The sequence below is a fragment of the Hyperolius riggenbachi genome, chromosome 3 (assembly GCF_040937935.1).
Source record: "Hyperolius riggenbachi isolate aHypRig1 chromosome 3, aHypRig1.pri, whole genome shotgun sequence".
Taxonomy (NCBI): domain Eukaryota; kingdom Metazoa; phylum Chordata; class Amphibia; order Anura; family Hyperoliidae; genus Hyperolius; species Hyperolius riggenbachi.
The window spans coordinates 358,577,471-358,594,699 of record NC_090648.1 but is presented as its reverse complement, the minus strand read 5'-3'; the positions used below and the strand labels follow the sequence as shown (position 1 = coordinate 358,594,699).

The following is a 17,229-nucleotide window of genomic DNA, read 5'->3' as shown; positions in this document are numbered from 1 at the left end:
CGGGACAATCAAAGCCAATCACGGGACAATCAAAGCCAATCACGGGACAATCAAAGCCAATCACGGGACAATCAAAGCCAATCACGGGACAATCAAAGCCAATCACGGGACAATCAAAGCCAATCACGGGACAATCAAAGCCAATCACGGGACAATCAAAGCCAATCACGGGACAATCAAAGCCAATCACGGGACAATCAAATACAATTACAGCACAATCAAAGAATGTCAGCACAATCAAATTGAATGTCAGCACAATCAAATACAATTACAGCACAATCAAATACAATGCACCGGGAAGGTGATTGGGGGGGTCTGAGGGTGTGGGGGGTTGATTAGGTGCCCGCACGGGGCAGACTGGGTCCTGATCTGGTGGGTGGCAGGCACAGGGGGTGACGATAGGAGATCAATGAGGGATTACAGGGGAGAATAGATGTAAACAATGCACTGGGGAGGTTATCAGGAGGGGGGGTCTGAGGGCAATCTGAGGGTCTGGGTGGGTGATCAGGTGCCCCCAAAGGACAGTTTAGGGTCTGCTCTGATGGGTGGTGGTGACAAGAGGTGATAGGCAGGTGATAGACAGGTGATCAGTGGGTAAGGCAGCTGTATACAAATGTATACAGTATTATTATTATTTTATTATTATATATTATTATTTAGTATTTATATAGTGCCGACATATTACGCAGCGCTGCACAGTATATATATATATATATATATATATATATATATATATATATATATATATATATATATATATATATATATATATATATAGGTATATATATATATATATATAGTATACAGAGGGGTGGTCTGGGGGGGGGGGATCTGAGGGTAGGGGGGGGGGGGTGATCAGGGGACCCTAGGGGGCAGTTAGGGACCTAACCTAGGGGATAGAGTCGCTAGATAGTGACAGGGAGTGATTGATGGGTTTTGAGGTGGGTGCTTGGGTGCAGATACTGGTGTGCTGGGGTGGTCAGGGGGGGTTCTGAGGGCTGGGGTGGGCGATCGGTCATTAATGACGCGATCGCCGCACAGCCACCTCTCATGCCGCCCCCGCCGATGGGCGTATTGCGGTCGTTTAGGCCCGGTCTTTGCCGCCGCCCATCGGCTGGGGGCGGTCCTCAAGTGGTTAAAGGACTTACGAGGCCTGTTTGCTCAAAAAAAAAAAAATTTAGATACCTGTGTCAGTTTGTGAGGCACAGAGGACGCCGTCCGTGCCCTCCGTGCCATTCCGCCGGGTCCCCGCCGCTCAGTATCCCCCCGAACATCCCCGGACCGCACGGCCCGGGTCGGGCTCTTCAGCCTTCACAAAGATGGCCGCCGGAATTGGCCGCGGAAGCGCAGTCCGCATAGCCGCGATTGCAGCTGCACAGCTCTAAGGCCAACCCCCCGATCCACGTAACAGGCTGTTTCCTGTAGCGTGGATCGGGGGGGTTGGCCTTAGAGCTGCGCAGCCGCACTCGCGGCTATGCGGACTGCGCAGCCGCGGCAAGCTCCGGCCGCCATCTTTGTGAAGGCTGGAGAGCCCGACCCTGGGCCGTGCGGTCGGGGGATGTTCGGGGGGGATACTGAGCGGCGGGGACCCGGCGGAACGGCACGGAGGGCACTGACGGCGTCCTCCGTGCCTCACAAACTGACACAGGTATCTAACTTTTTTTTTTGAGCAAACAGGCCTCGTAAGTCCTTTAACCAAAAACTTTGCTCCACGCTGACCTTCACCCGCGGCTAGGCCCCGGCAACTAATTGAGACCCCGGCTTCTGCTTAATAGTAGGCCGCAACTACCCGCAGCTCTCACAGTACTTGTGCTGGGCGGGGGAAGTCACCCAGAGAGCCTCTGCACATACATCCAGGTACCCCAGAAAATAGGCATCAAATGGTGAGTACAACAAATCTTGGTTTGCCGTTTTCTTTCCTTTTCCAACACCATGTTAACTGTTACTAGAAAAAAGATTTATATGCATGTGTCACCCGCAAAATTTATCTTGATATGATGTGCGGCCTTTGGGTAAAAAAGGTTGGGCACCACTAGTTTATCCTATCTGGCGCCTCTGTATCCTTCATAAGTATCTACCATGTTTCCTCGAAAATAAGGCAGTGTCATTTACAAATGTTTGCCACAAAAGATGTGCCAAGCTTGTTTTCAGGGGTTGTCTTAACCTATACAATAAAACCTAACTGTCCCTGCGTCATCCTCTTTCCCTGTCTGTGTGCCCGTGGTTTTTTGTACTGCGCATGTGCGCAGTACGGACAACCGTTGACACAGGAGGACGGGCCAGGGAGCTGGGCAGACGCGTGAGAGCGACGGGCTGGTGCGAGTGCGCACTGACTGGCGGCGGCTGAAAAGACCTGGAGCCCATTTTTAAACGGGCTTAGGTCAACTAGTATTTCTATAAACACACAAGTTTCTGTGCTGCATGTCCGCCTGCCTTCCCCACTGTGCCATCTATTCCTCTGCTGGAATCACCTCTTGTGTGCTCCTGTGTCTCACTTGTACCTTTAGTATCCTCCTGGTGTACCCCTTTGTATCCGTGTCCCCCTCTGTTCCCCCATGTCCTCCTAATGTCCCCCAATATCCCCCTGCATCCTTTCCCCCAACTTCATGCTGCTTTGTCCACAAGCTTCAGCCTATGGGGAAGAAGTAAGGCAACTCGTGTTTCTGAGCTCCAGTTACAACACAAGTTGCCACTGCCATACTTTTTCCCCTCACTGCAGGGCTTATTTTTGGGGTAGGGCTTATATTTCAAGCATGCTCAAAATTCTTGCTAGGGCTTACTTTCGGGGGACGTCTTAATTTCAAGGAAAGAGAGCATTATCCACCTGGTGGATGGGTATGACCACCCTTTTTTCCTATCTACGTAGAGCGACTTTTTAGCCTGTGTGGGGACAGGTCTAATTTCCCCCCATGTGCAAATAGTGGTTGCCTGCCTTCGGCAACCCACACTTGAGAGTATAAAGCTTATTTTTGAAAATCTCCAATTGTCATCACCAATAATACACTATTGGGGCGGTCAATTGTTTTTCTTTTTGTTTTACAAAAGTTAAAATAGAACTGTAGTGAAAACAATTAATACAACTGCTTATTATTTTTACAATATTCATTTATAAATAATTATAGTCCGTGTTTGCCCATTGTAAAATCTTCCTCTCCCTGATTTACATTATAAAATTTATCACAGGTGGCGACACTTTAGTTCTGCCAGGTGATCTGTGCGGAATGTTCGTTACTGAGAGTCCTATGCACAGAGGGAGATATTGCCTGCTAGGCGGTTGGAAAAAGCTGTTATTTGCCACAATGCAACGAGGTTCACAGACAGCAAATTGTCAGGACTGTGGTCGTGACATCACACTGTGGGAGGGGTTTCACTCACACTGTGGGAGGGGTTTTCTATTCGTGAAAAGGTAAAGATTTCTCTTGGGAAAGGCGGTATCAGCTACTGATTGGGATGAAGTTCAATCTTTGGTTTAAGTTCCTCTTTAAATTGGTAAATGTTATGTGAAGTTATAGGTACTCGGCATTAGCCACACCTGTGTTTTACACGCATGAATCAATCACAAAAATGTACTAACATACGTCACAAACCAGTAGGGTTATAGATTCTTAAAGCCATTTTTTGCCATAAAACCTCCTCCCCCAACCCCCATGGGAACATGCTTACACAAATAGTGTGCTACAAAGTGCATACTAATTGTTTCCTGTGTGAGTCATAAGTTATACATACTCTCACCAGACTGTGCATCCCATACATGTGGCATGTCTACATCCAGGTTATGGATATGCCAAGTTGAACATACATTTTGACTTCCAATATATGATAAACCCTGCATGTAGCTGCCCATGTATACACAATTATTGGTGAGAAAGCAGTTGATGTTAATGTCTATATGTAGCCACAGGGTCCTGTGTGTTGAGTCTGAAGATCAGAGTTTGGGCCAGTTTCCACAAGGATAGTGATGCGAATGCGGCTACCAAACCGCATCGCATCACTTCCGCTGGCGCCTGCGTGACTACCGCACTTCCGGAAGATGTGGAAGTGAATTGAGGAGATGGGACGCTGCTGCGGACAGATGTGCGAGAATCTGCATCATGGAGCCGATTCTCCGATCGCTTCACCCGGCTCCGCACAACCAACACGCAGTGGAAACTATTCAATTGCCATGCATGTGTTTCAGCACACCCGCGGGGCGATGTGGCTATGTAGCCGCATCGCACCGCTTCTAGTGGAAACGGGCCCTCTTTCTGACAGCTCTTTAAAGTATACCTGAGACGACGGGTAGTAAAGTTTTATACATACCAGGGGCTTCCTCCAGCCCCCTCCACGCAGATCACTCCTTCGCTGGCATCCAAAGCCTCCTGGATTCTCCTGTAGCAGCGCCGTTATCTTCGGCTAGCCGGCGCAGTGTGACCAATCACACGCCCCCATCTCGCTCCTGCGTTCTGCTGCTTACGGCGACGGCAGCGCGGAGGTATGTGCAATACACCCGACTGGCCGTGGAGAACTAGGCCAATACAGGAAAATTCAGGAGGCTTTGGACACCGGGGAGGGAGCTAGAGGAAGCCCCAGGTTTGTATAAAACTTAATTTCCGTTGTCTCAGGTACCCTTCAACCTCCCTGGCGGTAACCAGATGCTAAGCACGGGCTATGCCGCCGGAAGGCACCGCTCAAAACCCGCTGGGCCGATTTGCATATTTTTTTTTTGCTACACGCAGCTAGCACTTTGCTAGCTGCGTGTGCAATGTGATCGCCGCCGCTACCCGCCGATCCGCCGCTATTCATCGCGCCGCGGCCGCCCCCCCCCCCCCCCCCGTGCGCTGCCTGGCCAATCAGTGCCAGGCAGCGCTGTGGGGTGGATGGGAATCTCCTTTGACGTCACGATGTCGGGGGAAGCCCTCAAGGAGATCCCGTTCTTTGAACGGGATCTCCTGAGAGGGGCTGGGGGGATGCCGCTTAGCAGCGGCTATCATGTAGCGAGACAAGGATTTGCTGCCCCCTGGCGGATTTTTAGCAAACCGCCAGGAGGGATAAAGGAGAACTGTAGTGAGAGGGATATGGAGGCTGCCATATTTATTTCCTTTTAAGCAATACCAGTTGCCTGGCAGCCCTGATGGTCTATTTGCCTAAAGAAGTGTCTGAATCACACCAGAAACAAGCATGCAGCTAATCTTGTCATATCTGTCTAAATTTGTCAGAAACACCTGATCTGCTGCATGCTTGTTCAGGGCCTATGGCTGAAAGTATTAGAGGCAGAGGATTAGCTGAATAGCCAGGCAACTGGTATTGCTTAAAAGGAAATAAATATGGTAGCCTCCATATACCTCTCACTACAGTTCTCCTTTAAAGGACAACTGAAGTGAGAGGAATACGGAGGCTGCCATATTTATTTCCTCTTAAGCAATACCAGTTGCCTGGCTGTCCTGCTGCTTCTGCCTCCAATACTTTTAGCCATAGACCCTGAAAAAGCATGCAGCAGATCAGGTGTTTCTGACATTGTCATATCTGACAAGATTGGCTGCAGCATGGTGGCGCAGTGGTTAGCGCTCTCGCCTTGCAGTGCTGGGTCCCCGGTTCGAATCCCAGCCAGTTCTACATCTGCAAGGAGTTTGTATGTTCTCCGTGTGTCTGTGTGGGTTTCCTCTTCCCCCTAAATTGGCCCTAGACTATGATTCATGCACTACACAATACATACATAGACATATGCCTATGGTAGGGACTAGACTGAGCCCCTCTGAGGGACAGTAAGTGACAAGACTATATACTCTGTACAGCGCTGCATAATATGTCGCCGCTATATAAATAAATAATGCTTGTTTCTGGTGTTATTCAGACACTACTGCGGCCAAATAGACAAGCAAAGCTGGCAGGCAACTGGTATTGTCCTTTAACTTTATTTGACCCTCTTCATGACCTCTTAATTTTTTCAAGCCCACAAAATCTCAAGCACCTAGGATCCGATCCATGCACAAGTATAAAGTGGGCTAACGAATGAAGGCACTCAATTGGTGATAATTAAACTTGCGTTTAATGGATAAAGCTGCTCAACACGACATGTTTCGGGGGTTCCCTCATCTGAGGAAGGGGAGAAACCAAAAAACATATTGTATTGAGCAGCTTTATCCATTAAACGCAAGATTAATTATCGCCAATTGAGTGCCTACTTCATTGGTTGTCTGGTTTCCTGTATGTGGAGGTGGTGACCCACAGAAGGATTGTGCACCGGCGAACCAGGCTGTAGCCCTGGGCGAGTCACAGTGCTGGGGTAAATTTGTTTCTGATACACAATGTTGCATGCGCCCTCTTTCAATATTGGAAATATGTTTTTTTACTGCTCTTGTAGTCCTGCCCATATTGCAGATCACTTTCACGCCACAAAGGATATACAGTAACAGGTAATAAGCTGTCAAATGGGGAATTCAAATATTTGAAATGTGTTTGTTCTGTTGCATCGCAATACACGATTTATTTAGCAAAGCCAGTGGTGTGCGGCCTCTACATTTCCTTGGATCTATGGATAGTATGACTCAAGTGTTCAAGCTGGAAAGCCTCCAATAGGGTTCCCACATGAACAAGCAGCGGGCAGGAGTTGTATATGTGCTATCAAAAAAAGATTTTAGGATAAGTATTGAGGGGTTCTGAGCCAGACAACCAAAATAGGTTTTTATGAAAAGTATCAAAAATTTATTTTATTAAGCATATATAAAAAAAGAAGTTAGATATATATATATATATATATATATATATATATATAAATATATATATATATAGTGAACATACTATACTTTAAAAAGCAACCAGGTGGCCACCTCAGTCATCGCTCACACCTCAAGCTCGTACCCAAATTCACGAATAGCCTCAAAACTATACATCAATACAGTTGCTAGCTAGCAAAAAAAGGGCCTGAATGTTGCTAACATCAATCCAGATGCAAAAAATGCAATTAAAGCAGGAAAAGCAAGCAAGACAGAAAAAGTCCAGCAATTGTTGATTAGTGTTTGCCAAAAATATAAATATGTGGTATTTTCCTGCGGACAGGAAAAAGGCTTCTGTGAGTATGGTATTCACGAGCAAGAAATTAAAGAAATCTGTTTCCAGAAGTAGCATAAGCAGCAAAGTCTTTCAGCATAGGTGGGTCATCAAGCAAGTCAAAGCCAGTTGCACATACACTGTAGCAAATAAGCTATATAGGCAGGTTGATATAATAGCCCTTCAAAAAAATTCAGGTATAGTGAACATCAGAGTGAACATCAGCTGTGCTGAGGTGATATATGTTACCCATCCTGTGTTTTCTGATCGGCATCGGATCCAGTCATAGGTGACTACCGTCCAGAGGAAAAGGCAATGGTGGAATCCTCACAAAAGGAGATGCAGTCCTCGGTCGGTGGATCCGGCTTGCAAAGTCCTGTAACTAGCTGACGATGGATCAGTTAATGGTGTCCCACTGTGCTGCGGTGAGGAGGCAGAGAGACGAGAGGTGGCTCGTGGTTTGTCACGCCGGAGATCCCGACATGTTTCGCTGGCTAGCGGCCAGCTTTCTCAAGGGAGGCGTGGCTGACTTGTATATGTGCTATACTGGATAGAGTAGCAGTGCCCACAAATGAATTTGTGTTCTCAGTGCTCTGCACTGTACTGCGAGGAACACTAGTTGACTTGAGGATGCTTTGAAACGCCTATGTGCTGAATAAAGGTCTATACCTTTTTGTCAAAGTTCTTCAAGCCTCCTTATTAAGGTAGGATCAGTCCTTTTTATGTACTTTTATGATTTATTACTTTACAGTTCCACACTGAGCTCTGCAGTACTTTCCATTTTTGGGTGCCTCCTGCTGGTCTATCCAGTTTCCCTCTGTTACCCTACTTCGGTAGGGGACTCAACCCACAACCTGGCTGTGGCATGAACTTCTTTTATTGAAGCAGCTGTTGGTAGATCCTTCCTAAAGGCCAAGAGGGGATGGTACCTCACCTAAGAGGGCTCCCGGGCATACGTTTAATAAAGCCGTAAGTTAAAATAGGCACAGCTTTCAGCAAACTTAAAGAGAACCCGAGGTGGGGTTCTAAGAATGAAATCTACGCTCAGAGGCTGAGTCTGCTTATATTGCCCAGCCTCTGTTGCTATTTCAATCCACCCCAAGTTCCCCTGCACTCCGCTCTCCCCCATAAATAACAGCCGCGCTGCCAACATGCAGCGTGTCACAGCGGGCTGTGTTTACTTTTGTCCTGTCATTCTCTGCAGCTTCCCCGCCTCCTGCATAGCGCCGCTCCCCGCCCACGTCCATTCCCTCCAATCAGCGGGGAGGGAAGGGATGCAGGCGAGGACCGGAGCTCTGCAGGAGGCGGGGGAGCAAGCAGACTGACAGGACAAAGGTAAACACAGCCCGCACAGCGCGGCTGTGATTTATGGGGGAGAGCGGAGCGCAGGGGGAACATAGGGGGGATTGAAATAGCAACAGAGGCTGGGCAATATAAGGAGACCCAGCCTCTGAGCGCAGATTTCATTCTTAGAACCCCACCTCGGGTTCTCTTTAAAGAGAAATTGTCACAAAAATCTTAAAATTTAAAAACACATACAAATAAGAAGTACGTTTGTTCCAGAGAAAAGAGCCATACATTACTTTTCTCCTATGTTGCTGTCACTTACTGTAGGTAGTAGAAATCTGACATTATCGACGGGTTTTGGAGTAGCCCATCTCTTTGTGGGGGATTCTCAGCATGGCATTTTTATCCTCTATAATAAAACCCTACTGTCTCTGCATCCTATGTCCGTGTGTGTCCCCCACATGCACTTTGCGCAAGTGTAGGGACACAGAAACATTGAGGAACAGTGATGGGCGGCGAGCGATGATGAGCGAAGGGGCGGATGGGCGCGCGGCGGAAATGTATGCGCGCCGCGGGCGCATGCGCAGTGACAGACCTAGCCCGTTTTTAAACGGGCTTAGGTCCACTAGTTCTTTCTAAAGACATTCCGTGAAAAAGATTATACAAAGATGCTGGCCAGCCTCCCTGCACACTTTTTTGGCAGTTGGACGGAGCAACTGCCATTCACTAAGTGCTTTTAAAAAAAAGTACGGTACAGAAACTTTTTTGCTACTTTAACTACCTAACAACCGCGTCATGCCAATGGGCGTGAACACGGCGGCAGCCCAAGGACCGCCTAACGCCGATCGGCGTCAAGTCCTGGAGCTGTAGTTTTCCAGGGAATGGCAGCGCGTATGCGCGATCGTTCCCTGCCCGTTCACAGTGCCGAGCGCCATGATTAGCCTGCTAGCCGCCGATCGTGGCTAGCAGACTATTTTTTAAACGAAAGGGGAAAGAAATCCCCTTTGTTTACATCAGTACAGAGCTGCAGTCTCCGGGAGTGCTGTACGAGATTGGCGATCCCCGGCCTCCGATTGGCTGGGGATCACCATCCTCTCATAGGCTGTTGCCTATGAGAGGAGGAGAACAGGACGGATCGCCGTCCAGTTCAATCAAATAGGCGGAGGGGAGGGAGGAAGGAGAGGGAGGGGGACAGAGCGAGAGAGAGCCTTTATGAGGCAGATAAAAAAAAAAAATAAGTGACAGCGGCGATCGGACCCCTCCGGCAGCATGTCCCCTTATTGACAAAAATAGGCGGTGAATCCGATCGCCACGCTTCTTAGCTGGGCTGTACAGGAGGCTGAAAAGTCTGCACAGCCCAGTGCTGCAAAAATGAGCCTGGTCTTTAGGGGGGTTAAACAATGCGGTCGTCAAGTGGTTAAAAATAAAGAAAACCCTGAGAACCCCCCATGAGAAGATGGGCTAGTCCAAAGTCTGTCGGTAATGTCAGATTTCTACTACTAACTGTAAGTGACAATAACATAGGAGAAAAGTAATTGATGGCTCATTTTACTCTGAAACAAACGTACTTCTTATTTGTATAAGTTTACATGTATTTAAAATTTTAAGATTTTCGCGACATAGGACTTTTAAATATCAGTATTGCACGGATATTTAACGAAACACTTTCCCATAGACACCTGTGGTAAATACACTGTCCCGTAGTCACTTGCGGTAAATACACTGTCCCGTAGTCACTTGCTGTAAAAACACTGTCCCGTGGTCACTTGCGGTAAATACACTGTCCTGTAGTCACTTGCGGTAAATACACTGTCCCGTAGTCACTTGTGGTAAATACACTGTCCCGTAGTCACCTGCGGTAAATACACTGTCCCGTAGTCACTTGCGGTAAATACACTGTCCCGTAGTCACTTGCGGTAAATACACTGTCCCGTAGTCACTTGCGGTAAATACACTGTCCCGTAGTCACTTGCTGTAAATACACTGTCCCGTATGCACTTGTGGAAAATTGTAACACAACAAATCAGCATGCGCCCGATGTAATCTAGTTATTTACCATTTTATACACTGCGCTCACAATAAAAGACCTTATTTTTCAACGGACATTACCAGTCTATCATTATCTAAATACAACGTTAATTAATGATGCACACAGGTATAAGTCATTGAACAATAAGTGTTATTAATCAGGGATGTGGAGTCTGTACAAAGATCCTTCGACTCTGAAAGTTAGAATTCCATCGGCTCCTCGACTCAGACTCCTCTAATTTGTATATTACAATCTTGTTGAATGAATGTATGTAACATAAAATGCATCTCAACTGCCAGCGCTTAGGAATTTTAAAAGACAACTGAACTGAGAGGGATATGGTGGCTGCCATTTTATTCCCTTTTAAACAATACTAGTTACCTGGCTATCCAGCTGATCTTCTGCCTCTAATACTTTTAGTCATAGAGTTAGGCCTTGTTCACATCATTCTCGTTCAGTGCGCATTTGGAAGCGTGTATGACGTGGTAACATGCAAGAACGGCAGAAGGGTATAGACTGCCCTTCTGCTGTTCACATCAAATGTGCTGCACAGCAGTACGATGCGCTTGCATACTGCTGCATGCATTCTGCCTGCAAGCGCAGAGCTGACCCATTCACTGTCAATGGATGAAAAGCAGAAAACCGAGAGCCCAATATAGTGTAGTACGTATTGGAGAATGGGAGAGAAAATATGAAACGTAAGTATTATACTTACAAACCTGGGTTACCTCCAAGGTAACCACTGAATAAGTAGGAGGGGAGAACAAGCCTGTCCCCACTCAGGACTACGACGTCGCTCTCTGTGGATAGAGGAAAAGGAGGGTGTGGCACCCTTCCGCCAAGGGTGTATATCTTGATATATAGAGAGATGTACAGAGGCGCCAGAAGGGTAAAAATCACTAAAACCGTTTAAAATGTTAGGGTGGCGGTGGTGGACCTGCCAGCCCCAAAACAGACACAACTGCTGTTGATTGAAGTAGAACACAATTTAATCACATACTCCTAAGACAAGTGGCCAGTTCTGGAGGTGTGTTTAGCTTCTAAGGGCAACAATGGTTAATTTGCATAATTTGCATATATTCAGCAGTGATGCACTGGGAGACATCTCAAGCTCACTCCAACCTGAATTATCGCTAATTCTTTCTGTATTAAGAAAGCAAACTTTTGTTTTCCTGTGTAACTTAAACCAAACCTGAGACAGATGAAAGTTTTATACATACCTGGGGCTTCTTTCATCCCCCTTCAGGCTAATCAGTCCCTTGCTGTCCTCCTCCGCCACCTGGATCTTCTGGTATGGGTCCAGGCACTTGAGCCAATCGGGCACACACTCCACCGCCAGGAACGTACTACACCTGCGCAGCACTATTGCGCAGGTGCAGAATGCTCTTGGCTGTGGGAGTGGCTCGCGGCCGGACTGTGCTGACTGGCTGAATTACCGCCACTCATAGCAGAAGATTCAGGTGGTGGAAGAGGACAGCGAGGCACCGATTAGCCTGAAAGGGGCTGGAGGAAGCCCAAGGTATGTATAAAACTTTTCTTTTCATCCGTCTCAGGTACCCTTTAATTCGTAGTCACCAAACCAAATTTTAACTACATATCAAATTATTTGATTTCATGAGCAAAAGGAGTGCATAAATTTGCATAAACCAGCATCAGCGCAGAATTATTTCCATCTCATTGACCATCTCTATTAGTGACACAGCTACACATCAGGCTTTATTCTTGCAGTAGTGTATATATATATATATATATATATATATATATATATATATATATATATATATATATATATATATATATATATATATATATATATATATATATATATATATATATATATATATATATATATATATATATATATATATATAGATTCCTGTGTACACATCATATATACAGTCACAATCAGATATGTTTATCTGACTTTACAAGTACGGGAGCTGCTTTATTAAAGCAGCACAAGTAACTATTTTTGATTTCATGGTAGTTATTTCATTTTTGCACGCCAAGCACAGCTATTACTACAGTATATATATATATATATATATATATATATATATATATATATATATATATATATATATATATATATATATATAATTTATGATGCCTATTATCTGAGAAATAGAACATTTTGTCATATTTTCTGTGTTAATTACAGTTTAAATTCATTAGGAGTCAGAGCATTTTTTCCTAACTCTGACTCCAGGTACCCAAAAATTGCTCTGACTCCTCGACTCCGACTCCACAGCCCTGCTATGAATATGAATATGAGCAGAATTGCATGCAGCTTCATGATACACTCTCGCATGCGCTCCATATTATCTAATTATATGCCGTTTTAAGTTGTCTCCTAGCTCATAGACTGCGCTCACATTAATAGCCCTTACTTTTTAACGGATATTACCAGTCTATCGTTATTTAAAGTGAATGGGAACCGCATTTAAAAAAAAATGAGACAGATACTTGCCCAAGGAGAGGGAAAGTTTTGGGTCGTATAGAGCCTTCCCACTCCTCTCCTGGTCCCCTCGTTCCGGTGCTAAATTAGTCAAATACTGCTTTACCCGGCCGAAGGAGGCTTCAGAAGTCTTCAGGGAGCCCGAGTGCTCCTGAAGAAGGGCGGCCCTGTACTACACCTGCGCAAGCACGCTCTCTTGCACGCTCACGCCTGTGCAGTATGGAGCCGCACCGCTCCCGAAGACTTCCAAATACCCTTTCGACGGGGGATTGAAATGGGGGGGGGGGGGCAGCACAGGATAGAGAGCACAGAGAGAGGAGACAGAAGGCTCTATATGACCCAGAGCCTTCCCTCTCCTTAGGTAAGTATTTGCTTCATTTTTTTTTAAATGCAGTTCCCATTCACTTTAAAGGGAACCTAAACTGAAATGGATATGGATTTTTCCTTTTAAAAATAATACCAGTTGCCCGACTCTCCTGCTGATCCTGTGTCTCTAATACTTTAAACTACAGCCCCTCAACAAGCATGCAGATCAGGTGCTCTGACTGAAGTCAGACTGGATTAGCTGCATGCTTGTTTCAGGTGTGATTCAGCCACTACTGCAGCCACAGAGGTCAGCAGGACTGCCAGGCAACTGGTATTGTTTAAACGGTAACATCCATATCCCTATCAGTTTAAGTTCCCTTTAATGTTGTATATATAAATACAACACTAAATAATGACACAGGTGTTAGTCGTTGGGAAATAAGTGCTATTAATGAGAGCAAAGTCTATCAGCTATGAGACAACAAAGTGATAAACCAGCAGGAGCATGCTGAATTGTAATTGGTAGGTATATTAAACAAAAAGTCGTTTGTTCGTAAATTTCAGTCTTTAATACAGATTTTTTTTTTATTTAACAATATTCTCATACAAAACCCTGTGCCCAATCATAAAAGCTATGCCTGATCCCTGCTATGAGCGCACACTACGTTATCAATGTGTCGCTCACCATACTTCCTTTTCCACACCTATCTTAATTCTTACGATAGATACGGTAGACACACACACACACACACACACACACACACACACAGGTTTGCAAAAGTATTCGGGCCCCCTTGAAGTTTTCCACATTTTGTCATATTACTGCCACAAACATGAATCAATTTTATTGGAATTCCACGTGAAAGACCAATACAAAGTGGTGTACACGTGAGAAGTGGAATGAAAATCATACATGATTCCAAACATTTTTTCCCTTTAAAACTGCAAAGTGGGATGTGCGTAGTTATTCAGCCCCCAGAGTAAATACTTTGTAGAACCACCTTTTGCTGCAATTACAGCTGCCAGTCTTTTAGGGTATGTCTCTACCAGCTTTGCACATCTAGAGACTGAAACCCTTGCCCAGTCTTCTTTGCAAAACAGATCCAGCTCAGTCAGGTTAGATGGACAGTGTTTGTGAACAGCAGTTTTCAGATCTTGCCACAGATTCTCGATTGGATTTAGATCTGGACTTCGACTGGGCCATTCTAACACATCAATATGTTTTGTTTTAAACCATTCCATTGTTACCCTGGCTTTATGTTTAGGGTCGTTGTCCTGCTGGAAGGTGAACCTCTGCCCCAGTCTCAAGTCTTTTGCAGACTCCAAGAGGTTTCCTTCCAAGACTGCCCTGTATTTGGCTCCATCCATCTTCCCATAAACTCTGACCAGCTTCCCTGTCCCTGATGAAGAGAAGCACTCCTAGAGCATGATGCTGCCACCACCATATTTGACAGTGGGGCTGGTGTGTTCAGAGTGATGTGCAGTGTTAGTTTTCCGCCACACAGTGTTTTGCATTTTGACCAGAAAGTTCAGTTTTGGTCTCATCTGACCAGAGCACCTTCTTCCACGTTTGCTGTGTCCCCCACATGGCTTGTGGCAAACTGCAAACGGGACTTCTTATGCTTTTCTGTTAACAATGGCTTTCTTCTTGCCACTCTTCCATAAAGGCCAGGCATAATAGTTGTCCTATGGACAGATTCCCCCACCTGAGCTGTAGATCTCTGCAGCTCATCCAGAGTCATCATGGGACTCTTGACTGCATTTCTGATTAGCGCTCTCCTTGTTCAGCCTGTGAGTTTAGGTGGACGACCTTGTCTTGGTAGGTTTACAGTTGTGCCATACTCCTATTTCTGAATGATCGCTTGAACAGTGCTCCGTAGGATGTTTAAGGCTTTGGAAATCTTTTTGTAGCCTAAGCCTGCTTTAAATTTCTCAATAACTTTATCCCTGACCTGTCTGGTGTGTTCTTTGGACCTCATGGTGTTGTTGCTCCCAATATTCTCTTAGACAACCTCTGAGGCCGTCACAGAGCAGCTGTATTTGTACTGACATTAGATTACACACAGGTGCACTCTATTTAGTCGTTAGCACTCATCAGGCAATGTCTATGGGTAACTGACTGCACTCAGACCAAAGAGGGCTGAATAATTACGCACACCCCACTTTGCAGTTATTTCTTTGTAAAAAAATGTTTGGAATCCTGTATGATTTTCGTTCCACTTCTCACGTGTACACCACTTTGTATTGGTCTTTCACGTGGAATTTCAATACAATTAATTCATGTTTGTGGCAGTAATGTGACAAAATGTGGAAAACTTCAAGGGGGCCGACTACTTTTGCAAACTACTATAATATATATATATTTATTTATTTTATTTTTTTTTGTTTTTTTGATTGTAGAACGGCAGCAATATTAAAATGAAGTGGATTGCGGTTTAAAATAGCCAGGCTATAACAAATAGCCGCAGATGACATGGTGATTACAGGCATAGCCGTGACCCCATATTATGCAGTCTGGGCCGTGAAAGAAGGCGTAGTAGATAATTGCATTATTGGAATAGCTGCGCCAGAATTAACTTGCGCTGCTATTAGCGTGACTGCTTCCCGGAGTCGGTGTGCCCTTTATGTCTCCGCTAGCACTGTGTCTGTGCTATGGCATTATTGTAATATGCGGGTGGAGCTACACAGGAGGGCGCAGCAGGATCTTGTGTGACCCAATCGGTGGTGTATCTGCCAGCTTCAAGCCTCATGTCTCCGTGCGTGTGACGGGTGGCGTAACATAGGAGGTGTAGTTAACAAAATGCTAGAAGACTAGCGCTGCTTAGATATGTCCTTTAAAATGTAGTGGTTTCAGTTGGATTGCTTCCTTCATATCAAACATGTACCACTAAAAGGATAGCACTACACAACATACAGAAAGAAGCCAGTGTTAGCAATAGACATAATGAAGTCCACGTGGATCGTGTATCAATACATTTCCAAACATGTTTAAATGATCCTCATGATGCTGGCTGCTTGTACATCATGGATTTTCAAGATTTTTGATACTTAAAGAGAACCCGAGGTGGGATTTACTTATGCTAGTGGGGCACAGAGGCTGGTTGTGCACACGAACACCAGCCTCTGTTGCCCCATGGTGTGCCTCCAAGACCCCCCTGCGCGGCGCTATACCCCCGCAGTGCTGGCAACACGCAGCGTGTCGCCAGCACAATGTTTACCTCTCTCCTGTCTGTTAGCGCCGCTCCCCCCCTCCTCTGTATCGGCGCTACCCGCCCGCGTCACTTCCCTCCAATCAGCGGGAGGGAAGGGACGCGGGCGGGTAGCGCCGATACGGAGGAGGCGGGGGAGCGGCGCTAACAGACAGGCGAGAGGTAAACATTGTGCTGGCGACACGCTGCGTGTTGCCAGCACTGCGGGGGGTATAGGGGCAGGCAGGGTGGTCTTGGAGGCACACCATGGGACAACAGAGGCTGGTGTTAGTGTGCACAACCAGCCTCTGTGCCCCACTAGCATAAGTAAATCCACCTCGGGTTCTCTTTAATAAAAGAGCTTATTTTTAGGGAAGACGGTGCTGACTCATTGGAACTTCTATATTGGAAGACACCTGTAGTGCACAGGTGACTGGAGTCGAGAGCACGTCTGGATCATTTTCCTAGTCCTCCATTGGTGCTTGCCACATACTGCTTTGGCTAAATGATCCTCAGGCCACAATATTCATCCATAAACCCACCACCACACCCGATGTGATCAGACTCACCGGATGGGAAGACATATAAAGCAGGTCTAATCGCACACTCGGAGGATGCTTATGGCCGTCCCCAACCACACTGGCCGAGATGTCGATCAGATCATATGAGATATCCTCTTCAACATATCAGAGCACTTCTACTCCATTACTCATTATGAAACCTCGAGAAAGAATAAAAAGAAACCTTGGGGAAAAAAAAAGTACCACAGTGTAAAACTATTAAAATAACATAATATTGCACTCACACGTTTCCCGCAGAATCAGCACATCAAGCTTTTTTATACGGGCTCTCCCCCGTGTGCTGGGCACTGGCTGGTTCCATCTCCACCCTTGATCAGCATGCTTACGATTGATGTGTGCGGGGATATCAACACT

The 17,229-nt window shown here is 45.9% G+C and overlaps 1 long non-coding RNA gene across 1 annotated transcript in view; it reads right to left on the bottom strand.

Moving 5' to 3' along the window:
- Positions 1 to 17,229, bottom strand: part of LOC137563971 (uncharacterized) — a 57,115-nt gene that overhangs the window by 10,688 nt on the left and 29,198 nt on the right. Inside the window, exon 3 of the long non-coding RNA XR_011030484.1 lies at positions 16,864 to 17,038. This is a non-coding gene — a long non-coding RNA (uncharacterized lncRNA). The remainder of the gene's footprint in view (positions 1 to 16,863; positions 17,039 to 17,229) is intronic.